This window comes from Rhinoderma darwinii, unplaced genomic scaffold (genome assembly GCF_050947455.1).
Source record: "Rhinoderma darwinii isolate aRhiDar2 unplaced genomic scaffold, aRhiDar2.hap1 Scaffold_513, whole genome shotgun sequence".
Taxonomy (NCBI): Eukaryota; Metazoa; Chordata; class Amphibia; order Anura; family Rhinodermatidae; genus Rhinoderma; species Rhinoderma darwinii.
Window position 1 is genome coordinate 34,996 of NW_027464061.1, and position 13,470 is coordinate 48,465.

The 13,470-nt window shown below is 47.8% G+C and overlaps 9 non-coding genes across 9 annotated transcripts; all 9 read left to right on the forward strand.

The window, feature by feature from the left end:
- Positions 1-234: 234 nt before the first annotated feature.
- Positions 235-425, forward strand: LOC142721071 (U2 spliceosomal RNA). Its single transcript, XR_012873827.1, has one exon. It is a non-coding gene; the product is annotated as a U2 spliceosomal RNA (small nuclear RNA).
- Positions 426-1,709: 1,284 nt separating this feature from the next.
- Positions 1,710-1,900, forward strand: LOC142721072 (U2 spliceosomal RNA). Its single transcript, XR_012873828.1, has one exon. It is a non-coding gene; the product is annotated as a U2 spliceosomal RNA (small nuclear RNA).
- Positions 1,901-3,208: 1,308 nt separating this feature from the next.
- LOC142721073 (U2 spliceosomal RNA) lies at positions 3,209-3,399 on the forward strand. Its single transcript, XR_012873829.1, has one exon. It is a non-coding gene; the product is annotated as a U2 spliceosomal RNA (small nuclear RNA).
- A 1,292-nt stretch (positions 3,400-4,691) lies between these two features.
- On the forward strand, positions 4,692-4,882 carry LOC142721075 (U2 spliceosomal RNA). The gene has a single exon (XR_012873830.1). It is a non-coding gene; the product is annotated as a U2 spliceosomal RNA (small nuclear RNA).
- Positions 4,883-6,178: 1,296 nt separating this feature from the next.
- On the forward strand, positions 6,179-6,369 carry LOC142721076 (U2 spliceosomal RNA). The gene has a single exon (XR_012873831.1). It is a non-coding gene; the product is annotated as a U2 spliceosomal RNA (small nuclear RNA).
- Positions 6,370-7,653: 1,284 nt separating this feature from the next.
- LOC142721078 (U2 spliceosomal RNA) lies at positions 7,654-7,844 on the forward strand. Its single transcript, XR_012873833.1, has one exon. It is a non-coding gene; the product is annotated as a U2 spliceosomal RNA (small nuclear RNA).
- A 1,288-nt stretch (positions 7,845-9,132) lies between these two features.
- Positions 9,133-9,323, forward strand: LOC142721079 (U2 spliceosomal RNA). Its single transcript, XR_012873835.1, has one exon. It is a non-coding gene; the product is annotated as a U2 spliceosomal RNA (small nuclear RNA).
- A 1,276-nt stretch (positions 9,324-10,599) lies between these two features.
- Positions 10,600-10,790, forward strand: LOC142721080 (U2 spliceosomal RNA). Its single transcript, XR_012873836.1, has one exon. It is a non-coding gene; the product is annotated as a U2 spliceosomal RNA (small nuclear RNA).
- Positions 10,791-12,094: 1,304 nt separating this feature from the next.
- Positions 12,095-12,285, forward strand: LOC142721081 (U2 spliceosomal RNA). Its single transcript, XR_012873837.1, has one exon. It is a non-coding gene; the product is annotated as a U2 spliceosomal RNA (small nuclear RNA).
- Positions 12,286-13,470: the final 1,185 nt, after the last annotated feature.

The window sequence follows — 13,470 nt, forward strand, 5'->3', positions numbered from 1 at the left end:
GTTGCCAGGAAGGCGTTTTTATGTAGATTCCTCCTCTTTCAGTACTGCATTGTGGTGCAAGCAAAAGAAGCAAATCCTGTCTGGCTTCCTCTCCGGCCTTTATTCACCTCCCGTGTAGCTGTGAGTGTGTGAGCCTGCAGGGCCCCATGGAATTGCCTAGAAGTAGGCTGAATCGCTGCAAGGGCTGAACAGCAGTATCGGGCAGGCTCGGGCAACGCGCGGCCCGTTCGGGTTATCGCTTCTCGGCCTTTTGGCTAAGATCAAGTGTAGTATCTGTTCTTATCAGTTTAATATCTGATACGTCCCCTATCTGGGGACCATATATTAAATGGATTTTTAGAACAGGGAGATGGAAATAGAGCTTGCTCTGTCCACTCCACGCATTGACCTGGTATTGCAGTATTTCCAGGACCGGTGCACCCTTTCCTTATGTGTTGACTAAAAGCAGATTCCAAAAGTGTTTTTTGTCTTTGCTATTGTTTCTGTCTTTCTGAAGGGATCTCCCCTTTTAATCCCATTATTTCAACACCTGTTGGACAATGCATGAGTGATAATGAGCTCATTGATTAAATGCAATTAATGAATAGATTGCCACCTCTTGTTGTGTGTCGTCTGTGTTTCTGTGTTTCCGGCATTTCACATTGGAACACCTCATTCACCTTCCTTGTCTTCTCTCCGCCCTCCCTTTTAGGTAAGTTAAAGAGCTGCACCTGAGCCAGCCACTGATTGATTGATTGATTGATTGATTGATTGATTGATTGATTGATTGATGCAGCACAACAGTCAAATAGTGGAGTGGAGTAGGGGAACAGCAAACAGCCAATAAAGCAGCCCGCCCGCTCGCCTGCCCGCCACAATGGACCTACCTGTGTACACTAGATGGATGTGATGGAATGTACTGTCGTCCCTACATTTCAAGAAGAAGTAAGAATTGCAGTTGCAACAAAGCCTTGCTTGCCTACAAAGAGAGCAGCAATTTGGATTTGTTACTATGTTACCTAGAAGAATAACAAACTGTGCAAGGATGGAGGTTGTAGGAGCAAGGAGAAGTTGTCTGTAAAGTTGGTGGATGCCTATTTTCCATTTTGCAGTCCCTTGTCTCCCTCTTGTGGCCTCCTGGAGGCAACTAGCTGTGCAAAAAAAAGACAGCCTGGCGGCCGGCTGTTGCAGTGTTGCCCTCTCAGGCAACACTGAGTGACTGACTGAGCCTCACCGTCTTATATAAAGTTCAGACGGAACTTTGCACGTGTCATAGTGGAGCCCTCAGGATTCCAGAGCCAGCTTTCTGACATCATAATGGGGCCTCAGAGATAAAAGCCTGGGCCCAGGCAGTGTTGGTCAGTGCTGCTCAGCAGGCAGCACTGGACTGGACTGGATTACAGCTGATACAAGGTGTGAAGGAACAAGGGGTGGCTGTGGGCATGCACTTGCTGCCGCTGCCAGTGTTTATCTGCATGGCAGCAGGGCATTTGGGCGTTGCCAGGAAGGCGTTTTTATGTAGACTCCTCCTCTTTCAGCACTGCATTGTGGTGCAAGCAAAAGAAGCAAATCCTGTCTGGCTTCCTCTCCGGCCTTTATTCACCTCCCGTGTAGCTGTGAGTGTGTGAGCCTGCAGGGCCCCATGGAATTGCCTAGAAGTAGGCTGAATCGCTGCAAGGGCTGAACAGCAGTATCGGGCAGGCTCGGGCAACGCGCGGCCCGTTCGGGTTATCGCTTCTCGGCCTTTTGGCTAAGATCAAGTGTAGTATCTGTTCTTATCAGTTTAATATCTGATACGTCCCCTATCTGGGGACCATATATTAAATGGATTTTTAGAACAGGGAGATGGAAATAGAGCTTGCTCTGTCCACTCCACGCATTGACCTGGTATTGCAGTATTTCCAGGACCGGTGCACCCTTTCCTTATGTGTTGACTAAAAGCAGATTCCAAAAGTGTTTTTTGTCTTTGCTATTGTTTCTGTCTTTCTGAAGGGATCTCCCCTTTTAATCCCATTATTTCAACACCTGTTGGACAATGCATGAGTGATAATGAGCTCATTGATTAAATGCAATTAATGAATAGATTGCCACCTCTTGTTGTGTGTCGTCTGTGTTTCTGTGTTTCCGGCATTTCACATTGGAACACCTCATTCACCTTCCTTGTCTTCTCTCCGCCCTCCCTTTTAGGTAAGTTAAAGAGCTGCACCTGAGCCAGCCACTGATTGATTGATTGATTGATTGATTGATTGATTGATTGATTGATTGATTGATTGATTGATTGATTGATTGATGCAGCACAACAGTCAAATAGTGGAGTGGAGTAGGGGAACAGCAAACAGCCAATAAAGCAGCCCGCCCGCTCGCCTGCCCGCCACAATGGACCTACCTGTGTACACTAGATGGATGTGATGGAATGTACTGTCGTCCCTACATTTCAAGAAGAAGTAAGAATTGCAGTTGCAACAAAGCCTTGCTTGCCTACAAAGAGAGCAGCAATTTGGATTTGTTACTATGTTACCTAGAAGAATAACAAACTGTGCAAGGATGGAGGTTGTAGGAGCAAGGAGAAGTTGTCTGTAAAGTTGGTGGATGCCTATTTTCCATTTTGCAGTCCCTTGTCTCCCTCTTGTGGCCTCCTGGAGGCAACTAGCTGTGCAAAAAAAAGACAGCCTGGCGGCCGGCTGTTGCAGTGTTGCCCTCTCAGGCAACACTGAGTGACTGACTGAGCCTCACCGTCTTATATAAAGTTCAGACGGAACTTTGCACGTGTCATAGTGGAGCCCTCAGGATTCCAGAGCCAGCTTTCTGACATCATAATGGGGCCTCAGAGATAAAAGCCTGGGCCCAGGCAGTGTTGGTCAGTGCTGCTCAGCAGGCAGCACTGGACTGGACTGGATTACAGCTGATACAAGGTGTGAAGGAACAAGGGGTGGCTGTGGGCATGCACTTGCTGCCGCTGCCAGTGTTTATCTGCATGGCAGCAGGGCATTTGGGCGTTGCCAGGAAGGCGTTTTTATGTAGATTCCTCCTCTTTCAGCACTGCATTGTGGTGCAAGCAAAAGAAGCAAATCCTGTCTGGCTTCCTCTCCGGCCTTTATTCACCTCCCGTGTAGCTGTGAGTGTGTGAGCCTGCAGGGCCCCATGGAATTGCCTAGAAGTAGGCTGAATCGCTGCAAGGGCTGAACAGCAGTATCGGGCAGGCTCGGGCAACGCGCGGCCCGTTCGGGTTATCGCTTCTCGGCCTTTTGGCTAAGATCAAGTGTAGTATCTGTTCTTATCAGTTTAATATCTGATACGTCCCCTATCTGGGGACCATATATTAAATGGATTTTTAGAACAGGGAGATGGAAATAGAGCTTGCTCTGTCCACTCCACGCATTGACCTGGTATTGCAGTATTTCCAGGACCGGTGCACCCTTTCCTTATGTGTTGACTAAAAGCAGATTCCAAAAGTGTTTTTTGTCTTTGCTATTGTTTCTGTCTTTCTGAAGGGATCTCCCCTTTTAATCCCATTATTTCAACACCTGTTGGACAATGCATGAGTGATAATGAGCTCATTGATTAAATGCAATTAATGAATAGATTGCCACCTCTTGTTGTGTGTCGTCTGTGTTTCTGTGTTTCCGGCATTTCACATTGGAACACCTCATTCACCTTCCTTGTCTTCTCTCCGCCCTCCCTTTTAGGTAAGTTAAAGAGCTGCACCTGAGCCAGCCACTGATTGATTGATTGATTGATTGATTGATTGATTGATTGATTGATTGATTGATTGATGCAGCACAACAGTCAAATAGTGGAGTGGAGTAGGGGAACAGCAAACAGCCAATAAAGCAGCCCGCCCGCTCGCCTGCCCCACAATGGACCTACCTGTGTACACTAGATGGATGTGATGGAATGTACTGTCGTCCCTACATTTCAAGAAGAAGTAAGAATTGCAGTTGCAACAAAGCCTTGCTTGCCTACAAAGAGAGCAGCAATTTGGATTTGTTACTATGTTACCTAGAAGAATAACAAACTGTGCAAGGATGGAGGTTGTAGGAGCAAGGAGAAGTTGTCTGTAAAGTTGGTGGATGCCTATTTTCCATTTTGCAGTCCCTTGTCTCCCTCTTGTGGCCTCCTGGAGGCAACTAGCTGTGCAAAAAAAAGACAGCCTGGCGGCCGGCTGTTGCAGTGTTGCCCTCTCAGGCAACACTGAGTGACTGACTGAGCCTCACCGTCTTATATAAAGTTCAGACGGAACTTTGCACGTGTCATAGTGGAGCCCTCAGGATTCCAGAGCCAGCTTTCTGACATCATAATGGGGCCTCAGAGATAAAAGCCTGGGCCCAGGCAGTGTTGGTCAGTGCTGCTCAGCAGGCAGCACTGGACTGGACTGGATTACAGCTGATACAAGGTGTGAAGGAACAAGGGGTGGCTGTGGGCATGCACTTGCTGCCGCTGCCAGTGTTTATCTGCATGGCAGCAGGGCATTTGGGCGTTGCCAGGAAGGCGTTTTTATGTAGATTCCTCTCCTCTTTCAGCACTGCATTGTGGTGCAAGCAAAAGAAGCAAATCCTGTCTGGCTTCCTCTCCGGCCTTTATTCACCTCCCGTGTAGCTGTGAGTGTGTGAGCCTGCAGGGCCCCATGGAATTGCCTAGAAGTAGGCTGAATCGCTGCAAGGGCTGAACAGCAGTATCGGGCAGGCTCGGGCAACGCGCGGCCCGTTCGGGTTATCGCTTCTCGGCCTTTTGGCTAAGATCAAGTGTAGTATCTGTTCTTATCAGTTTAATATCTGATACGTCCCCTATCTGGGGACCATATATTAAATGGATTTTTAGAACAGGGAGATGGAAATAGAGCTTGCTCTGTCCACTCCACGCATTGACCTGGTATTGCAGTATTTCCAGGACCGGTGCACCCTTTCCTTATGTGTTGACTAAAAGCAGATTCCAAAAGTGTTTTTTGTCTTTGCTATTGTTTCTGTCTTTCTGAAGGGATCTCCCCTTTTAATCCCATTATTTCAACACCTGTTGGACAATGCATGAGTGATAATGAGCTCATTGATTAAATGCAATTAATGAATAGATTGCCACCTCTTGTTGTGTGTCGTCTGTGTTTCTGTGTTTCCGGCATTTCACATTGGAACACCTCATTCACCTTCCTTGTCTTCTCTCCGCCCTCCCTTTTAGGTAAGTTAAAGAGCTGCACCTGAGCCAGCCACTGATTGATTGATTGATTGATTGATTGATTGATTGATTGATTGATTGATTGATTGATTGATGCAGCACAACAGTCAAATAGTGGAGTGGAGTAGGGGAACAGCAAACAGCCAATAAAGCAGCCCGCCCGCTCGCCTGCCCGCCACAATGGACCTACCTGTGTACACTAGATGGATGTGATGGAATGTACTGTCGTCCCTACATTTCAAGAAGAAGTAAGAATTGCAGTTGCAACAAAGCCTTGCTTGCCTACAAAGAGAGCAGCAATTTGGATTTGTTACTATGTTACCTAGAAGAATAACAAACTGTGCAAGGATGGAGGTTGTAGGAGCAAGGAGAAGTTGTCTGTAAAGTTGGTGGATGCCTATTTTCCATTTTGCAGTCCCTTGTCTCCCTCTTGTGGCCTCCTGGAGGCAACTAGCTGTGCAAAAAAAAGACAGCCTGGCGGCCGGCTGTTGCAGTGTTGCCCTCTCAGGCAACACTGAGTGACTGACTGAGCCTCACCGTCTTATATAAAGTTCAGACGGAACTTTGCACGTGTCATAGTGGAGCCCTCAGGATTCCAGAGCCAGCTTTCTGACATCATAATGGGGCCTCAGAGATAAAAGCCTGGGCCCAGGCAGTGTTGGTCAGTGCTGCTCAGCAGGCAGCACTGGACTGGACTGGATTACAGCTGATACAAGGTGTGAAGGAACAAGGGGTGGCTGTGGGCATGCACTTGCTGCCGCTGCCAGTGTTTATCTGCATGGCAGCAGGGCATTTGGGCGTTGCCAGGAAGGCGTTTTTATGTAGATTCCTCCTCTTTCAGCACTGCATTGTGGTGCAAGCAAAAGAAGCAAATCCTGTCTGGCTTCCTCTCCGGCCTTTATTCACCTCCCGTGTAGCTGTGAGTGTGTGAGCCTGCAGGGCCCCATGGAATTGCCTAGAAGTAGGCTGAATCGCTGCAAGGGCTGAACAGCAGTATCGGGCAGGCTCGGGCAACGCGCGGCCCGTTCGGGTTATCGCTTCTCGGCCTTTTGGCTAAGATCAAGTGTAGTATCTGTTCTTATCAGTTTAATATCTGATACGTCCCCTATCTGGGGACCATATATTAAATGGATTTTTAGAACAGGGAGATGGAAATAGAGCTTGCTCTGTCCACTCCACGCATTGACCTGGTATTGCAGTATTTCCAGGACCGGTGCACCCTTTCCTTATGTGTTGACTAAAAGCAGATTCCAAAAGTGTTTTTTGTCTTTGCTATTGTTTCTGTCTTTCTGAAGGGATCTCCCCTTTTAATCCCATTATTTCAACACCTGTTGGACAATGCATGAGTGATAATGAGCTCATTGATTAAATGCAATTAATGAATAGATTGCCACCTCTTGTTGTGTGTCGTCTGTGTTTCTGTGTTTCCGGCATTTCACATTGGAACACCTCATTCACCTTCCTTGTCTTCTCTCCGCCCTCCCTTTTAGGTAAGTTAAAGAGCTGCACCTGAGCCAGCCACTGATTGATTGATTGATTGATTGATTGATTGATTGATTGATTGATTGATGCAGCACAACAGTCAAATAGTGGAGTGGAGTAGGGGAACAGCAAACAGCCAATAAAGCAGCCCGCCCACTCGCCTGCCCGCCACAATGGACCTACCTGTGTACACTAGATGGATGTGATGGAATGTACTGTCGTCCCTACATTTCAAGAAGAAGTAAGAATTGCAGTTGCAACAAAGCCTTGCTTGCCTACAAAGAGAGCAGCAATTTGGATTTGTTACTATGTTACCTAGAAGAATAACAAACTGTGCAAGGATGGAGGTTGTAGGAGCAAGGAGAAGTTGTCTGTAAAGTTGGTGGATGCCTATTTTCCATTTTGCAGTCCCTTGTCTCCCTCTTGTGGCCTCCTGGAGGCAACTAGCTGTGCAAAAAAAAGACAGCCTGGCGGCCGGCTGTTGCAGTGTTGCCCTCTCAGGCAACACTGAGTGACTGACTGAGCCTCACCGTCTTATATAAAGTTCAGACGGAACTTTGCACGTGTCATAGTGGAGCCCTCAGGATTCCAGAGCCAGCTTTCTGACATCATAATGGGGCCTCAGAGATAAAAGCCTGGGCCCAGGCAGTGTTGGTCAGTGCTGCTCAGCAGGCAGCACTGGACTGGACTGGATTACAGCTGATACAAGGTGTGAAGGAACAAGGGGTGGCTGTGGGCATGCACTTGCTGCCGCTGCCAGTGTTTATCTGCATGGCAGCAGGGCATTTGGGCGTTGCCAGGAAGGCGTTTTTATGTAGATTCCTCCTCTTTCAGCACTGCATTGTGGTGCAAGCAAAAGAAGCAAATCCTGTCTGGCTTCCTCTCCGGCCTTTATTCACCTCCCGTGTAGCTGTGAGTGTGTGAGCCTGCAGGGCCCCATGGAATTGCCTAGAAGTAGGCTGAATCGCTGCAAGGGCTGAACAGCAGTATCGGGCAGGCTCGGGCAACGCGCGGCCCGTTCGGGTTATCGCTTCTCGGCCTTTTGGCTAAGATCAAGTGTAGTATCTGTTCTTATCAGTTTAATATCTGATACGTCCCCTATCTGGGGACCATATATTAAATGGATTTTTAGAACAGGGAGATGGAAATAGAGCTTGCTCTGTCCACTCCACGCATTGACCTGGTATTGCAGTATTTCCAGGACCGGTGCACCCTTTCCTTATGTGTTGACTAAAAGCAGATTCCAAAAGTGTTTTTTGTCTTTGCTATTGTTTCTGTCTTTCTGAAGGGATCTCCCCTTTTAATCCCATTATTTCAACACCTGTTGGACAATGCATGAGTGATAATGAGCTCATTGATTAAATGCAATTAATGAATAGATTGCCACCTCTTGTTGTGTGTCGTCTGTGTTTCTGTGTTTCCGGCATTTCACATTGGAACACCTCATTCACCTTCCTTGTCTTCTCTCCGCCCTCCCTTTTAGGTAAGTTAAAGAGCTGCACCTGAGCCAGCCACTGATTGATTGATTGATTGATTGATTGATTGATTGATTGATTGATTGATTGATGCAGCACAACAGTCAAATAGTGGAGTGGAGTAGGGGAACAGCAAACAGCCAATAAAGCAGCCCGCCCGCTCGCCTGCCCGCCACAATGGACCTACCTGTGTACACTAGATGGATGTGATGGAATGTACTGTCGTCCCTACATTTCAAGAAGAAGTAAGAATTGCAGTTGCAACAAAGCCTTGCTTGCCTACAAAGAGAGCAGCAATTTGGATTTGTTACTATGTTACCTAGAAGAATAACAAACTGTGCAAGGATGGAGGTTGTAGGAGCAAGGAGAAGTTGTCTGTAAAGTTGGTGGATGCCTATTTTCCATTTTGCAGTCCCTTGTCTCCCTCTTGTGGCCTCCTGGAGGCAACTAGCTGTGCAAAAAAAAGACAGCCTGGCGGCCGGCTGTTGCAGTGTTGCCCTCTCAGGCAACACTGAGTGACTGACTGAGCCTCACCGTCTTATATAAAGTTCAGACGGAACTTTGCACGTGTCATAGTGGAGCCCTCAGGATTCCAGAGCCAGCTTTCTGACATCATAATGGGGCCTCAGAGATAAAAGCCTGGGCCCAGGCAGTGTTGGTCAGTGCTGCTCAGCAGGCAGCACTGGACTGGACTGGATTACAGCTGATACAAGGTGTGAAGGAACAAGGGGTCGCTGTGGGCATGCACTTGCTGCCGCTGCCAGTGTTTATCTGCATGGCAGCAGGGCATTTGGGCGTTGCCAGGAAGGCGTTTTTATGTAGATTCCTCCTCTTTCAGCACTGCATTGTGGTGCAAGCAAAAGAAGCAAATCCTGTCTGGCTTCCTCTCCGGCCTTTATTCACCTCCCGTGTAGCTGTGAGTGTGTGAGCCTGCAGGGCCCCATGGAATTGCCTAGAAGTAGGCTGAATCGCTGCAAGGGCTGAACAGCAGTATCGGGCAGGCTCGGGCAACGCGCGGCCCGTTCGGGTTATCGCTTCTCGGCCTTTTGGCTAAGATCAAGTGTAGTATCTGTTCTTATCAGTTTAATATCTGATACGTCCCCTATCTGGGGACCATATATTAAATGGATTTTTAGAACAGGGAGATGGAAATAGAGCTTGCTCTGTCCACTCCACGCATTGACCTGGTATTGCAGTATTTCCAGGACCGGTGCACCCTTTCCTTATGTGTTGACTAAAAGCAGATTCCAAAAGTGTTTTTTGTCTTTGCTATTGTTTCTGTCTTTCTGAAGGGATCTCCCCTTTTAATCCCATTATTTCAACACCTGTTGGACAATGCATGAGTGATAATGAGCTCATTGATTAAATGCAATTAATGAATAGATTGCCACCTCTTGTTGTGTGTCGTCTGTGTTTCTGTGTTTCCGGCATTTCACATTGGAACACCTCATTCACCTTCCTTGTCTTCTCTCCGCCCTCCCTTTTAGGTAAGTTAAAGAGCTGCACCTGAGCCAGCCACTGATTGATTGATTGATTGATTGATTGATTGATTGATTGATGCAGCACAACAGTCAAATAGTGGAGTGGAGTAGGGGAACAGCAAACAGCCAATAAAGCAGCCCGCCCGCTCGCCTGCCCGCCACAATGGACCTACCTGTGTACACTAGATGGATGTGATGGAATGTACTGTCGTCCCTACATTTCAAGAAGAAGTAAGAATTGCAGTTGCAACAAAGCCTTGCTTGCCTACAAAGAGAGCAGCAATTTGGATTTGTTACTATGTTACCTAGAAGAATAACAAACTGTGCAAGGATGGAGGTTGTAGGAGCAAGGAGAAGTTGTCTGTAAAGTTGGTGGATGCCTATTTTCCATTTTGCAGTCCCTTGTCTCCCTCTTGTGGCCTCCTGGAGGCAACTAGCTGTGCAAAAAAAAGACAGCCTGGCGGCCGGCTGTTGCAGTGTTGCCCTCTCAGGCAACACTGAGTGACTGACTGAGCCTCACCGTCTTATATAAAGTTCAGACGGAACTTTGCACGTGTCATAGTGGAGCCCTCAGGATTCCAGAGCCAGCTTTCTGACATCATAATGGGGCCTCAGAGATAAAAGCCTGGGCCCAGGCAGTGTTGGTCAGTGCTGCTCAGCAGGCAGCACTGGACTGGACTGGATTACAGCTGATACAAGGTGTGAAGGAACAAGGGGTGGCTGTGGGCATGCACTTGCTGCCGCTGCCAGTGTTTATCTGCATGGCAGCAGGGCATTTGGGCGTTGCCAGGAAGGCGTTTTTATGTAGATTCCTCCTCTTTCAGCACTGCATTGTGGTGCAAGCAAAAGAAGCAAATCCTGTCTGGCTTCCTCTCCGGCCTTTATTCACCTCCCGTGTAGCTGTGAGTGTGTGAGCCTGCAGGGCCCCATGGAATTGCCTAGAAGTAGGCTGAATCGCTGCAAGGGCTGAACAGCAGTATCGGGCAGGCTCGGGCAACGCGCGGCCCGTTCGGGTTATCGCTTCTCGGCCTTTTGGCTAAGATCAAGTGTAGTATCTGTTCTTATCAGTTTAATATCTGATACGTCCCCTATCTGGGGACCATATATTAAATGGATTTTTAGAACAGGGAGATGGAAATAGAGCTTGCTCTGTCCACTCCACGCATTGACCTGGTATTGCAGTATTTCCAGGACCGGTGCACCCTTTCCTTATGTGTTGACTAAAAGCAGATTCCAAAAGTGTTTTTTGTCTTTGCTATTGTTTCTGTCTTTCTGAAGGGATCTCCCCTTTTAATCCCATTATTTCAACACCTGTTGGACAATGCATGAGTGATAATGAGCTCATTGATTAAATGCAATTAATGAATAGATTGCCACCTCTTGTTGTGTGTCGTCTGTGTTTCTGTGTTTCCGGCATTTCACATTGGAACACCTCATTCACCTTCCTTGTCTTCTCTCCGCCCTCCCTTTTAGGTAAGTTAAAGAGCTGCACCTGAGCCAGCCACTGATTGATTGATTGATTGATTGATTGATTGATTGATTGATTGATTGATTGATTGATTGATTGATTGATGCAGCACAACAGTCAAATAGTGGAGTGGAGTAGGGGAACAGCAAACAGCCAATAAAGCAGCCCGCCCGCTCGCCTGCCCGCCACAATGGACCTACCTGTGTACACTAGATGGATGTGATGGAATGTACTGTCGTCCCTACATTTCAAGAAGAAGTAAGAATTGCAGTTGCAACAAAGCCTTGCTTGCCTACAAAGAGAGCAGCAATTTGGATTTGTTACTATGTTACCTAGAAGAATAACAAACTGTGCAAGGATGGAGGTTGTAGGAGCAAGGAGAAGTTGTCTGTAAAGTTGGTGGATGCCTATTTTCCATTTTGCAGTCCCTTGTCTCCCTCTTGTGGCCTCCTGGAGGCAACTAGCTGTGCAAAAAAAAGACAGCCTGGCGGCCGGCTGTTGCAGTGTTGCCCTCTCAGGCAACACTGAGTGACTGACTGAGCCTCACCGTCTTATATAAAGTTCAGACGGAACTTTGCACGTGTCATAGTGGAGCCCTCAGGATTCCAGAGCCAGCTTTCTGACATCATAATGGGGCCTCAGAGATAAAAGCCTGGGCCCAGGCAGTGTTGGTCAGTGCTGCTCAGCAGGCAGCACTGGACTGGACTGGATTACAGCTGATACAAGGTGTGAAGGAACAAGGGGTGGCTGTGGGCATGCACTTGCTGCCGCTGCCAGTGTTTATCTGCATGGCAGCAGGGCATTTGGGCGTTGCCAGGAAGGCGTTTTTATGTAGATTCCTCCTCTTTCAGCACTGCATTGTGGTGCAAGCAAAAGAAGCAAATCCTGTCTGGCTTCCTCTCCGGCCTTTATTCACCTCCCGTGTAGCTGTGAGTGTGTGAGCCTGCAGGGCCCCATGGAATTGCCTAGAAGTAGGCTGAATCGCTGCAAGGGCTGAACAGCAGTATCGGGCAGGCTCGGGCAACGCGCGGCCCGTTCGGGTTATCGCTTCTCGGCCTTTTGGCTAAGATCAAGTGTAGTATCTGTTCTTATCAGTTTAATATCTGATACGTCCCCTATCTGGGGACCATATATTAAATGGATTTTTAGAACAGGGAGATGGAAATAGAGCTTGCTCTGTCCACTCCACGCATTGACCTGGTATTGCAGTATTTCCAGGACCGGTGCACCCTTTCCTTATGTGTTGACTAAAAGCAGATTCCAAAAGTGTTTTTTGTCTTTGCTATTGTTTCTGTCTTTCTGAAGGGATCTCCCCTTTTAATCCCATTATTTCAACACCTGTTGGACAATGCATGAGTGATAATGAGCTCATTGATTAAATGCAATTAATGAATAGATTGCCACCTCTTGTTGTGTGTCGTCTGTGTTTCTGTGTTTCCGGCATTTCACATTGGAACACCTCATTCACCTTCCTTGTCTTCTCTCCGCCCTCCCTTTTAGGTAAGTTAAAGAGCTGCACCTGAGCCAGCCACTGATTGATTGATTGATTGATTGATTGATTGATTGATTGATTGATTGATGCAGCACAACAGTCAAATAGTGGAGTGGAGTAGGGGAACAGCAAACAGCCAATAAAGCAGCCCGCCCGCTCGCCTGCCCGCCACAATGGACCTACCTGTGTACACTAGATGGATGTGATGGAATGTACTGTCGTCCCTACATTTCAAGAAGAAGTAAGAATTGCAGTTGCAACAAAGCCTTGCTTGCCTACAAAGAGAGCAGCAATTTGGATTTGTTACTATGTTACCTAGAAGAATAACAAACTGTGCAAGGATGGAGGTTGTAGGAGCAAGGAGAAGTTGTCTGTAAAGTTGGTGGATGCCTATTTTCCATTTTGCAGTCCCTTGTCTCCCTCTTGTGGCCTCCTGGAGGCAACTAGCTGTGCAAAAAAAAGACAGCCTGGCGGCCGGCTGTTGCAGTGTTGCCCTCTCAGGCAAAACTGAGTGACTGACTGAGCCTCACCGTCTTATATAAAGTTCAGACGGAACTTTGCACGTGTCATAGTGGAGCCCTCAGGATTCCAGAGCCAGCTTTCTGACATCATAATGGGGCCTCAGAGATAAAAGCCTGGGCCCAGGCAGTGTTGGTCAGTGCTGCTCAGCAGGCAGCACTGGACTGGACTGAATTACAGCTGATACAAGGTGTGAAGGAACAAGGGGTGGCTGTGGGCATGCACTTGCTGCCGCTGCCAGTGTTTATCTGCATGGCAGCAGGGCATTTGGGTGTTGCCAGGAAGGCGTTTTTATGTAGATTCCTCCTCTTTCAGCACTGCATTGTGGTGCAAGCAAAAGAAGCAAATCCTGTCTGGCTTCCTCTCCGGCCTTTATTCACCTCCCGTGTAGCTGTGAGTGTGTGAGCC